Below are 12742 nucleotides of genomic sequence, written 5' to 3' on the forward strand. Positions count from 1 at the left end.
ACATGAAGCTCACAGTCTCAGTCCCACCTACATGAAGCTCACAGTCTCCACCTACATGAAGCTCACAGTCTCCACCTACATGAAGCTCACAGTCTCCACCTACATGAAGCTCACAGTCTCCACCTACATGAAGCTCACAGTCCCCACCTACATGAAGCTCACAGTCCCCACCTACATGAAGCTCACAGTCCCCACCTACATGAAGCTCACAGTCCCCACCTACATAGCTCACAGTCTCCACCTACATGAAGCTCACAGTCTCCACCTACATGAAGCTCACAGTCTCCACCTACATGAAGCTCACAGTCTCCACCTACATGAAGCTCACAGTCCCCACCTACATGAAGCTCACAGTCTCCACCTACATGAAGCTCACAGTCTCCACCTACATGAAGCTCACAGTCTCCACCTACATGAAGCTCACAGTCTCCACCTACATGAAGCTCACAGTCCCCACCTACATGAAGCTCACAGTCTCCACCTACATGAAGCTCACAGTCCCCACCTACATGAAGCTCACAGTCTCCACCTACATGAAGCTCACAGTCCCCACCTACATGAAGCTCACAGTCCCCACCTACATGAAGCTCACAGTCTCCACCTACATGAAGCTCACAGTCCCCACCTACATGAAGCTCACAGTCTCCACCTACATGAAGCTCACAGTCTCCACCTACATGAAGCTCACAGTCCCCACCTACATGAAGCTCACAGTCTCCACCTACATGAAGCTCACAGTCTCCACCTACATGAAGCTCACAGTCTCCCACCTACATGAAGCTCACAGTCCCACCTACATGAAGCTCACAGTCTCCACCTACATGAAGCTCACAGTCCACCACCTACATGAAGCTCACAGCTCTCCAGTCTCCACCTACATGACATGAAGTCCCCACCACAGTCTCCACCTACATGAAGCTCACAGTCCCCACCTACATGAAGCTCTCACAGTCTCCACCTACATGAAGCACAAGTCCCCACCTACATGAAGCTCACAGTCTCCACCTACATGAAGACCAATTCTCACAGTCTCCACCTACATGAAGCTCACACATGTGCAACCCACCTACATGGGCGTCTGTTTTTCACACACTCACGCCAGGCGCCTATTACAGTTAAAACAAGCAACTACAGACTGCACTTCCAAGAAAAAAAATCAGACGATTCCATTATAGTGTGGCCAGGGGGGTTAGAGTAACACAGCACGCAAAACAATTTCGGTTTCGCGTGGGTCCGTATAAACCAAGAGTTGGGTATTACATTATATAAACCAGTTAGCTTGGGGTATTATGTTGCAATGTTTATACGAACAGCACCTTCCCTCCTTCACAGACGAGTTCAATTCGCCTCTCGCACCATGCCGGATTTCGCAGTGTCTTCCGCGGAAGGAAAGAGTTCGATTTTAAATCGGTGATGGTAGAATGGAGTCTCTAAATTAATGAATTAATAGTCTCTAAATTAATCATTTGAAACCTCACGCTATGCGTTCGGTTCCAGATGAAATTTAGAGACTATCAGTCTATTGTGTAACATTCATCTAATTTCCCAACACAGTACGTTTATCTCCTAAATTTAGAGACAACAAACAACGTCTGTCAGTAAGAAAGTCATGATAAGCCTGAATACATATACGTATCCGCCATATAGTTTGAATATTGCTGGAGTGCGGCGTTGAGCAACAACATAAACATATTTTTATCTACAGGTCTCATTTTCAAAGAGCTTAACTCAAATTTCAATGTCAGAGTATTACTGATTGAGGGACATGCATCGGTATACGTTTGGAGCAAACATGTCATAGTCCTGATGTATCTCCCAGTGTGCCGTGTCAGTATCAGTCACGTGAAGTCCGTGCCCTACCGTCGCTCCAACTTACGGCGGACGACACCCTGATTCAATGAAGCGGCCTTAGCCAGGTTATAAAACTTGGACAGACTGTACACAGGTGCGGTGGCCTGTGAGGTTGTGATACCGATGTGGATTGGAAAGTTTGACAAACTGTACACGAATTGATAGCCGGGGTTGTGAGCGTGCGAATTAAAATTTGAAGTCACCTCGGCAGTATTTCAGCCACATCGATACGGGGATATCGTATGGGAGACATATGTTTAATAATAAGTCAATGAACGGTAGTAAAATAATCACGGATATAAACATATAACTAGCATGTGCTCTTAAACCAGTATTAGTATTCAGATATTAGATCGGTGCTTTATGGCCAGTATCCCATGGCCAGTTGTGTGAGGATGTCATTCACTGGACTGTCTGGTCCAGATTCGATTATTTAGAATTTTGACAGTTTCTCTGTGCCCAGGGATCCATAGTGGTCGGGGCTTATTTCGTGGACGCGGCCTATCTTGCCGAATGAAATTGTATCCTGGAATTTCAAAGGCGGATTGTCAGCGATAATTTGGTTTCCTGAAAAGCTATTATTTAGGGTTGAATTTTGTCTTGGGCGACGAGGTGTCTCAAGCTCGTACACGTTTTCTCGCAGTTCATTGCAATTTCACTGTGAAATAGCCATAGTTTGGTAAATTTGCAAGATTAGTTTATGAAGGACCATGGGTGACGCTTATAATTTTGTTGTTACGACATTTTAAGGTAGCTTAGTGGGAGGATTAATTAGATAATGGTTTTGATGGTGATAAGTAAAATACTCAGACCTTTGTGGTATAACTTGGGTTTTGGTACGAGTACATGTGCTGCATGTTCTTCCATAAGCTGCAATGAATTAAATTAGTTTGTTTTTTTTTTGTGAAGTGAGTGTGTTTGAAGGCAGAGGGTGTGCTGGGTTTTGTTTTAGGTGGGTTACATTGTGATAGTGGTTGTGGGTGAGGGTTGCTTTGGGAGGGTGGTGGAAGTAAGATGAGGGTGTTGGTGGAGGTTGTGCGGTTTTGGGGAGGGATGGCGGCAGTGCTTGGGAGGATGGGTGGTAACGGTGAAGGCCTTGCAGGTTTGTTTTAGTTGGGGGAAGAGAGGGTGGTTTTGGGGGTGGGGAGGTACAGTGAGCTGGGTGGGGCGTTACTTGTGGATTTTAGTGGAAGGAGGAGGTTATTGATAACGGATGATAGAGGTATCTGAAAGTGTATTTAATGAGTGGTTAGAAAGGAGGAGCGGTGTGCCAGGTGAATGGGTGCAGGTTTGGGCAGGACAGATTGTTTAAGGTGTCTGTTGAGCCTGAGAATGTGTTTTTTGTTGTATAAGGCAGGTGTTTTGATTTGCACTGTGTGTCGCAGTGTATGCAGTATGTGTTCCATGTCCATTCACCGATTGAGTGTGTGTCTGATCCGCATTTTGGACAAAGTGGCAGTGCTTTGCAAGTGTCTCAGGTGTCTGTGTATGAAAAGCAGAGTTTACATTGTGGGATTTTTTCCTGAGGGGGTGCACTTAGAACTGTACTGGACTAAACGTGATGTAACTTGGGAGGGTGGGTGATTTGAATGTGTGAGGAAAGTGGTTTGTGTGGTTGGTGTTTGTTGCGGGTTGTTTGTTTTCGATGGATTTGAAATCTGTGATTTTTAGTTGTGAGGTGATAGTGTTGGCTGTGTGGATATATTCTTTGATGTCCATGACTGTTTCCCTTGCGTCTACGTGTATGACCCCTGTGTGTATGTCTGCCAACGTGGTATTTGCCAACTAATGTCAACTATCATAGTTTGCTTGAGACTGAGTTGGTCAGGGAATGTAACGTTAAAGCCTCGGCCGTAACTGTTGATGTAATTGTATAGAATTTTCTGTTGTTGTTTTGTGGGTTTAGGGATTGATGTGGGTGTCATGGCCTGCGTGGTGGGGTATATAATGGTTTGGAGCGAAGAATTGCGTCGAGGCCGAAGTTCATTGGTATGGGGTTGATGTTGTGGGGAGAGGTGTGTGCAGGGAATGCTTATTTTGGTGTTCAGAACAGTGAGGTTGAGGGTAGGGTGGAGGAGGACATGAGGGGGTTGGGGGTGGAATTAAGTTGAGTTTTAGAGCAATTTGGTTTTCAGGCGATGTGTTGTTTCGCCGACATTAGTGTCAACAGGAACCACCACTGCCCTTTCCTTGACGCTGGTGTTCCCCAGGGCGGCATCTCCAGACCAGTCCCTTTCCTTGACGCTGGTGTTACCCAGGGCGGCATCTCCAGACCAGTCCCTGAGCTACTCCAATGGCCTTGTTTACCTCAGCTTCCGTGGCCTCCTCATCCATGTAGGAACTATTCCCATCAGACGTTGTGGTAGGGGCCTGTGTGTATGAGTTTCGTAAGGAAGGCTGAGGCAGAATTATAGTTGTTCAATTACATCCCCGTCTCATATGTCCAACCTCCATGGCACTGTAAACAGGGAATACACCATTCTTTGATGTGACGTTGACGAGACGGGGAATCCTGGCTACACCCTCCAAACGTGTTTCATGTACAACTTCATGTGTGCTCCTGAGTACTCCTTAGTCGAACTCCACAGTACTTGTTTCCTCTTTAATTGAAATTACTCTCCCAAACACCGACAAGAATCTTGCAAAATCGCGTGTCCATATTCCTCAGGAAGCCAATGCAGTCTAAATGCTCTCCTCGCATTGTTCACAAGAGAAATGTGGTCAGGGTTAATAATAACTATTAATAACCGGTACCAAAGGATTTTTATTTTAATGTAATGACGTATAAGGGTCAATTAACTTATATGAATTTGATTATCTAAAACAGTAGATAAAACAAAAATATAATCTCCCCATGGACAACAAGGCGGCGAGTAACAAGATGACTTCCAATAGATAACAGGAAATCCCTTATATCTTAATAATAATTAGGAGCATAAATATTCATAAATCTGAAGCAATTATTATCAGTATCTAAAACCAATATCCTGCCGTCAAAATCATAATGAAATTTAACCAAAAAATTGGGGAGATTAAAATGCCAACCCCACGTGCATTTTCCCGTCCCAAAACTCAAGAACTTCAGAAGGCTTTAGAGTCAAATTCCTATTCTGCAATCTCTTCTTCTTTCACATAGGCATGCAACTTTTTATGTGACACGGTATGTAGACATATGTAACCATTGAAAACACATTAATACAATAAAAATTCAGTAACACTTGAATATGAGGTGAGGTGAAATGTGGTTTAACGTCCCACTTAAGAATACTTCACTGATATGACGTGCCTGAGTGTGTATGTCTGCTGCTTGTACTAGCCCAGGCTTAAGCTGGTTTTATAGTGCTAGCCAAAGCTGTATATCAATAATCCCTTCTTTAGAATTGCTGTCCTGGGGCGTGTCCGAATCGTCATCACGATATCACCACATTTTGTTTTGTCACAGATCTGAGTTCGAAATCTGGGGGCATGTACAAGTTGTTATTTAGATGGAGAGGCACAATAATCGAATCACGTTACAGGACGTCCAAACTTACTGTACTCTGACTGTGGCATGTGGTTTTAGTTGCCATCCTCCTTGCGTGCTGTCCAGCACAATCCTTGATATAGTCACAAATGGGACGACCGACTGATTCATTCTCCAGAGATTTCTTATGGATGTGGAAAGGGTCTTACTGATCCCCTCGACCTCTGCTTGTGTCTCCTCTTCACCATTCATGTTGGAACTGTTTCCTTTCTTGTGCGGGTAGGACTTCTTTAAGGAACGCCGAATTAAATTATTATTACTACCTCTGCATTACTGAAATGCCGCAGTGAAGCATGAATACCCCACTTAGACACATTATACTGACTCCGAGCCGACCAGAACTTGTACCAATTAATGCGGAGTGCCAGGCAGGGACCAACAAGTACCATATTTTAATGTCTTTTGGCATGACGCGGTCGGGGATCGAGACCGCGACCGTCCGCTCTCACACTAACCACACCACGGAGGCGGTCCAGTAACTATTAAGTAATGTACCAGATAAACAATTGAAAATCATAATCTTTCCAAATAACAGCCGCACAGATACTTTCCTTAGTCACCCCTTCCTACCATTTTTTTGAAGTTACACCTATCAAGCCAAATCTGATGATTAGCCAAACACACCAGGTACACGATGACACTTTTCCGGTAATTGCAATGGCACAAGAACAACTTATTAAACCGAATCTTGCTAGCATGTAAGTCAATTAAGCCATTAGGATGGACCCAAAACCCATTTGCTGACGATGCTCCACAGAGAAGAAACAATATGACAAAGAATAAATGCTCAACAGACTCGTTTTTCATTACAAAAGTACATTTTTATAAGGGAATGACGTCTACAGCAAAGGGTAAAATTAGTGGGACAATATCGTGAAGGAGAAGCCATGATAAATTGTTGAGAAGTGGGATCAAGAAACGAGTCGTTGAGCAATAAAAGGCAGATAGTATATCATGAAAAATGTTTGAAGATGGTGGGCTCTGTACATATATAGTTAATCAACATGTGATAAAATACACCGCTTTTTACATATCTATATGATTCTAACACCCTGCTTTTATAATATTATAGTATATAATCGTAATGAGACATTAACTTAGAAGCAAATTGAAAATTAATTTATTTAAGTGAAAAACCCATCCAATTCAAAATAATGCTAGAACACTTACATTTACTGTTATTAATAATTTTATGAAGATGATACAAACATAAAGCATGCAGGCGAATTAGTATATGTGGAAAATAACCACCCTGAAATTTTTAACTATTATCATCTAACATACTTTTAGAGAATGGTTCAAATGGGGTGGGATTCCCAGAAAAATCAAAATTAATGTTACTCGTGTGAAAATATCAAGAAAATACATATATGCAGCCACAACACATAATCAATGGTCTAGAATCAGATTCCAAGTATGAAACCAAATCGTCAACATATATGCACGCACAGCACATAAGCCATGGTCAAGAGTCAGAGTCCGGGTATGTGTCCAAATTGTCAACATAATACTCCTCACAAAAGTTAAGCAACACAAATTTGTAGTCCCATTACATTTTCATTTATTGAAATTGAAAATCATGGATCAATAGAAAGCTGAAACATATGCTCATACGATTAGCAAAATGAAATGAAATGGTTTTGAGCAATAATCGACTTACAAATCATCAAAAGCATGTACCCGCGAAACAGTTGTGCAAAATATGCTGCATTGATGGAGCAAAATGTTAACATTAAGATTCAAGTCCGTTTTGGACAGTGAAGCAGTGTTCATTAACACGTATGACCACCATGAGCACTAATGCGAGCTTCTACACGGCTTTGCATTGACCAAATGAGCCTTTAAAGTTGCTGTTGTGGAATGTTCTGCCATTATCTCTATAACGCCTGCTCAAGGTCATCCAGAGTTTAGGGGTGAACATGTAGACCGTAAACACGACTTCCAATCATGTCCCAAGCATGTTCAAGGAGATTAAGTTCAAGTGACCTTGCAGGCAAGTAAGTTCATATGTGTGATGTTGTTGATCTAAACAACATCGTTAACAGCTCTTTCTCGGGCCTTATCATCCGTAAATGAAGTTAGGACCCAGAGGAATGATGATTAGGTAGGTTTACACCGATCAGTGTGCATGTGTGGAGCACATTCATGCCACACATTTCGTGTGTTGTTTCTGAGCACGTCCCAGTTTCATACATACTGTCCTTCCTGCATGCCCTGATCCTCCTCATGAAGAATATCCTCTGGTTTAAAGTCTGTCACCTTTTATTCTGTCCATGTATGCTGCTTCTGTCCGATGTGCTCTCAAGGCCTCTGCAAAGGTTTACCTCGGTGCAGGTTTGGACATCGTTGGTTTCTTTGCGGTATACTTGCATTCCTTCCTGACGTGTCCCTCTTCTTGGCACTTAACGCACGGGGGTGGAGGACCAGCCATGGTCAGTAGGAGTTGAAAAGAAGTGTGTCCACCACCTGGAACGTAATTCGACGTGGAATGTTACTCACTTGGTTTCTAAAACAACCACGTAAGTTCACAGAAGGCACCATTTGTCAAACTCATCTGCACTTATTTCGTCCCTGGAAGATATGACCGTTCCACGAGCTCTGAAAAAAAATGCTGAGGTAAAACACCACCATACTCCGCAGGAAGCCAATGCCCACATATAAAATACCGTAGACGGTCTACCAAAGAAAAGTAAACACCCACATCAGGGTTGATCTGAATGTATTCAGTCTCACGAAGTCTTTTGGCCAGCACCTCAGAGGGACATGGTGGCAAATCACTCGGTCACCTTCTGACGCTTTGAGGGTCGTGTAACAGATCCTTTCCCAAAACGCTCCTCCAAGAAAGGGAATAACCTTGTGACAGGGAACCTCTATGGTCCGACAAACTCAAAGTGCACAATACACTTGCGCACTTCCATGAATGTTTCCGACCTCATTGGTCCATTGGCAGTCGTGTTGACCGTATCCATGTCAACTGAAAATGGGAGACCAAAGGACTCAGAGCCCTTACAAAGTAGACCTGCGAATAAGAAAAAGGTTATATTGAAAATACAGCCTGCAGATCACAGAAGTGTGTGCCAGGTAAGTATGCTTTCCCCTGATCGTAGTTACAATGTACACCATTCCGGCTTCACCAAACTCGGGTGGTGAGTTTGGTATTACCTCACTTATTAACTTTATGAAAACAAATACTGATAGGGAAAACCACTCTAAAATGTATTTATATACATTTAAGCTGCATGCACGTGCATCCCATGCCCGGGACGCAAGGGAGACAACTTAACAGTCAAACACAACTGGCTCACACTGGGATGCCATTTCAAATATATTAAAGTCAGAGCTGAAGCATATAACTTGACACATACGCATTCAAGGTATACAGTTTGCGGCCCCCTTGTTGAAACATAAATTTACATGCCATCCCCACATGCATTTCCTGTACCAAAACTGCAGGCCTTACATTCAAATTCTGTCTCTGCAAGACGCGCCTTCTGGTCAATTCCCTCAACCCTACACGATTCAGAGTTACAAACTTATACATTTTGATATTCAAATTAATATCAACAACTATACATGAATAATATTTACAAAACTACAAAACGAGCATAAATAACAACGATATTCATGTCTATAAGCTTGTAAGAAAGTTGAAAAGACTCACAGCAAACACGAAATCCCAGCCTAAGGCCTTAAACCACGCATAATCCATAATCGAGAGGCATATTCAAATCAGAAACGTTCGTTCAAAACACATTTCACCACAGTTAAGTTGTAACACTTCCAGGACTAGATGAGCCATCGGAATTAATGACGTGGGTTGGAGCCACCTTGCCAGTTGGAATCCCTTCTGTGGATATCCTCTATCGTGTCCATGACTGTTCGTGCCGCCATCTTCTTCTTCGTCATGGGTGACTGTGTCCGTTTCCTTTACACAGCTTCTGTCTCCATCTCGGAAGTGTCTGAATCTAGAGGCTGTTCCTGAGATGTTGACTTCTTTCTGAACAAAAACAACAAAACAAACGTGCCAGATTATTAATCCTCCTTATATAATGGAATAGACACACTATATATACATATTTAAAGTTAAAACCAAATATATACAACAGTAATACTTAGATAAGAGATATACAAAACATATATTTCTGTACATACCAACGTCGTCCTGTATAATATCCATATTCAAAATCAGATTCCAGGTACAAATCCATATCGTCAGATGCACACTGTAAGCCACAACACAAAACACAAGAACCGACAGCAGGCCGTTGTTTGTTAATTGCATGTCCGTTTCCATAGTTCAGGGTCATATCCTAGTCGTCAGGGCATAACACATAATCCAGCTAAAACCACACAAAACTTGCAATATGCCGTAATTTGTTGTTGGGGTAATGTTATCCATTATCCAGGGGCATGTCCAAGTCGTCATCCTGTGAAACCAAACATACACACTAGGTTCCGCCTCAAAGGGCTACCCATGGATTCATCAGTTCCACTGTCAACATTCCGAGACAACTGATTCCAACTGTTCAGCTCTCCAGCTCTCCAACGGTGCAGATCATCCATTGTGTCCTTCACAAACTTTACAGATTTATCTTGCTTGGAGGGTGATACAGGCCTCTTCCTTGGGACTTCTGGTAATATCTCAGTAGAATCCATGAGCTCCTCCTGGTCACTACTGACGTCCGGTATATCATTACTGACCTCTGGGGTCACTATGGGATCTTCTGATATAGTCGACCCAGGAAGATCCGGGGTAGAATAGGTCTTCAGCAACCCATTCTTGTCGTAAAAGGCGACTAACGGGATCAGGTGGTCAGGCTCGCTGACCTGGTTGACACATGTCATCGGTTCCCAATTGTGCAGATCGATGCTCATGCTGTTGATCACTGGATTGTCTGGTCCAGACTCGTTTTATTTACAGACCGCCGCCATATAGCTGGAATATTGCTGAGTGCGGCGTAAAACTAAACTCACTCACTCATTCATTCTTATATAGTCATAGTATCTTCTGATACTGCCTGCTTAGGGGCAGCTTCCTGAGGTGTGGTTTCTTTCTCCGGGATTTTCTTGTTCCTCTCTGTAACCAGTCGGTCCCTTGGATCTGGCCAACACCTCAGCATAACTCTTCCTCTGTGTCTGCATAGGGCGTTCTCTGACTTTTCTGCCACCAGTGCATTCCCTCCGAACATGACGAACCTCAAGACACTTGAGACACACGGGTGTTCTCCCCGACATAGTAAACAGTAGCTGGAACACACCATTCCTTGATTGAATGTTAACAAGATGCGGAATCTTGGCTATGTCTTCAAAGGATATCTCCATGACCACATCAAAGATGCCCAACATACATCCAGCATCAAAGTCCTCAGTGCTCACTTGTTCCATGTGTTCCTCCAGGTCACTAGTGACCTCTGGTATATCAGTACTGTCCTCTAGTATAACTATGGCAGCGTCTGGGAGTATTAGTGGTGTTCTCTGGTACTGTCTGTTTAGGGACAGCTCCTTCAGGTGGGGCTTCTTTCTCCGGGTTTTCTTCTGCATCCCTATATCCAGGTGATCCCTCAGCATAACTCTCTTCTTCCTTATATGGGTAGGACGCTCTATAATCTTCCTTGTTCCTGAACATTCTCGGCGAACATGACCCACCTCCATACGCCGTAGACACAGAGGCGCCCTCCCCTGACATGGTGAAAACTGGTGACTGAAAAAAACTGGCAATCTCCATTCCATTCTCTGTCTCTGCTCTTCTTCTTGTTTCTCTGTTGCTTCCTGATGTGATGGTCCATGCAGGTAGCAAGTCACTGCATGGTCCTATAGTCCCTATCATGGTGATCTACCTTCGGTTGCTTGCGATCTATAGCACATTTTAATATTATTATTGTCTTCAGGAATAAATTATTTCATACTAGTTGCAAAGCTTAGTTTAGACACCATCTGTGATACTCTAGATATTTTACAGTCTTCGATGCATCTGGCTATTTAACTATTTGTATGTAATGAGTATGTCAACCTGTTTCTCGTCACTATATGGCTGAAATATTGCCAATGTGACGTTAAATGTTTTAACTTACCACTCACACACCCTGATGTGATGTGTCTACCCTCTTTCCCTTCAGAGTCATCTGTTGAAACTGAGTTGTCCTGAGTCTGTTCTTCAGACTTTTCTACACTCTCCATGTACTCATCATCATCTGAATCACTGTAATTATCCATCCGTGTGTTCTTAAGTCTGAAATTGTTTGAAACAACTTGCTCCTGTAGACAATAAACCTGTGATATGGACCAGGGCACTGCTCGCACATGTCTGAAACCATGACACCTCAAACATATCGGTGTTCTACTAGGCAATTGCTATCAGTATTGACGTCTTATCTCCAAACCGTATTATGCGGAACATTTCTTTTGTTCAGTTAATTCCATTTAATGATTCGGACTCATTAGAATATCCTTACACCTTCTACTTCCACATATTCCCTGAGCACTTCCACAACAGACCTGTTTCTACTCACAGAAAGTACTTTTTTTAATAAGGGTATGTCTACAAGTAAAGGTTAAAAGTAGTAGGGACAATGTCGTCAAGGAGACGCCATGATAATTGTTTTAGAAGGGGGTCAGGAAATGAGCCGTTGAGCAATAAAAGGCAGATTTAAAAAGTACAATTAGGAAAATGTCGGAAGATGACAGGCTCTGTGTACATATATTGGTAATTAACATTTGATAAAATAAGAAAACTTTTACAGGTGAGAACCAGTTATAATTGGGAAACAATCAATTGAAATATCTATAGGATTCTAAAACCTTTGATAATATGGTGCGGTATATCAATTTGAATAGAGGCATTAAATAAGAAGCAAATTCAGCATTAATTTTAAGGGAAAACCAACTACCTACAAAGCAAAACTAGCATACTTACACTGGACTGACTATTATTAATAATTTTATGACGATGGTACAAACGTAAAGCATGAGTTAAGAATAAGTATATGAGGGAACTGATAACAAATTCTTTATATTATTATATGAAACACGTCTAGCTAATGGTTCAAATAGATGGGATCCCCAGAAAAATCAAATGCCAATGTAAAAATATCAACAAAGTGTTTGGGTATGTGCAATACAGCTGACATACCACAACTTTGACATGGCTACGATACATTACAGAGAGTGGATTTTACCATAAATGGATAAAACCGGTCTTTAAAATTAAAATTTAGAACCCCGGTGGAATTTCCAAGAATTTTTGTTCAGCTATCACTGTGAGGACCTACTTCCAAAAACAAACTCCCAAAATTTTACAAGAATCGGGCCATGATATACTGAAAGGATGGTCGGCTGAAGAACGCCATTTCCCAAACGATATGGCCTTTG

This window comes from Haliotis rubra, unplaced genomic scaffold (assembly GCF_003918875.1).
Source record: "Haliotis rubra isolate DU_JTF1 unplaced genomic scaffold, ASM391887v1 Scf677, whole genome shotgun sequence".
Lineage (NCBI taxonomy): Eukaryota > Metazoa > Mollusca > Gastropoda > Lepetellida > Haliotidae > Haliotis > Haliotis rubra.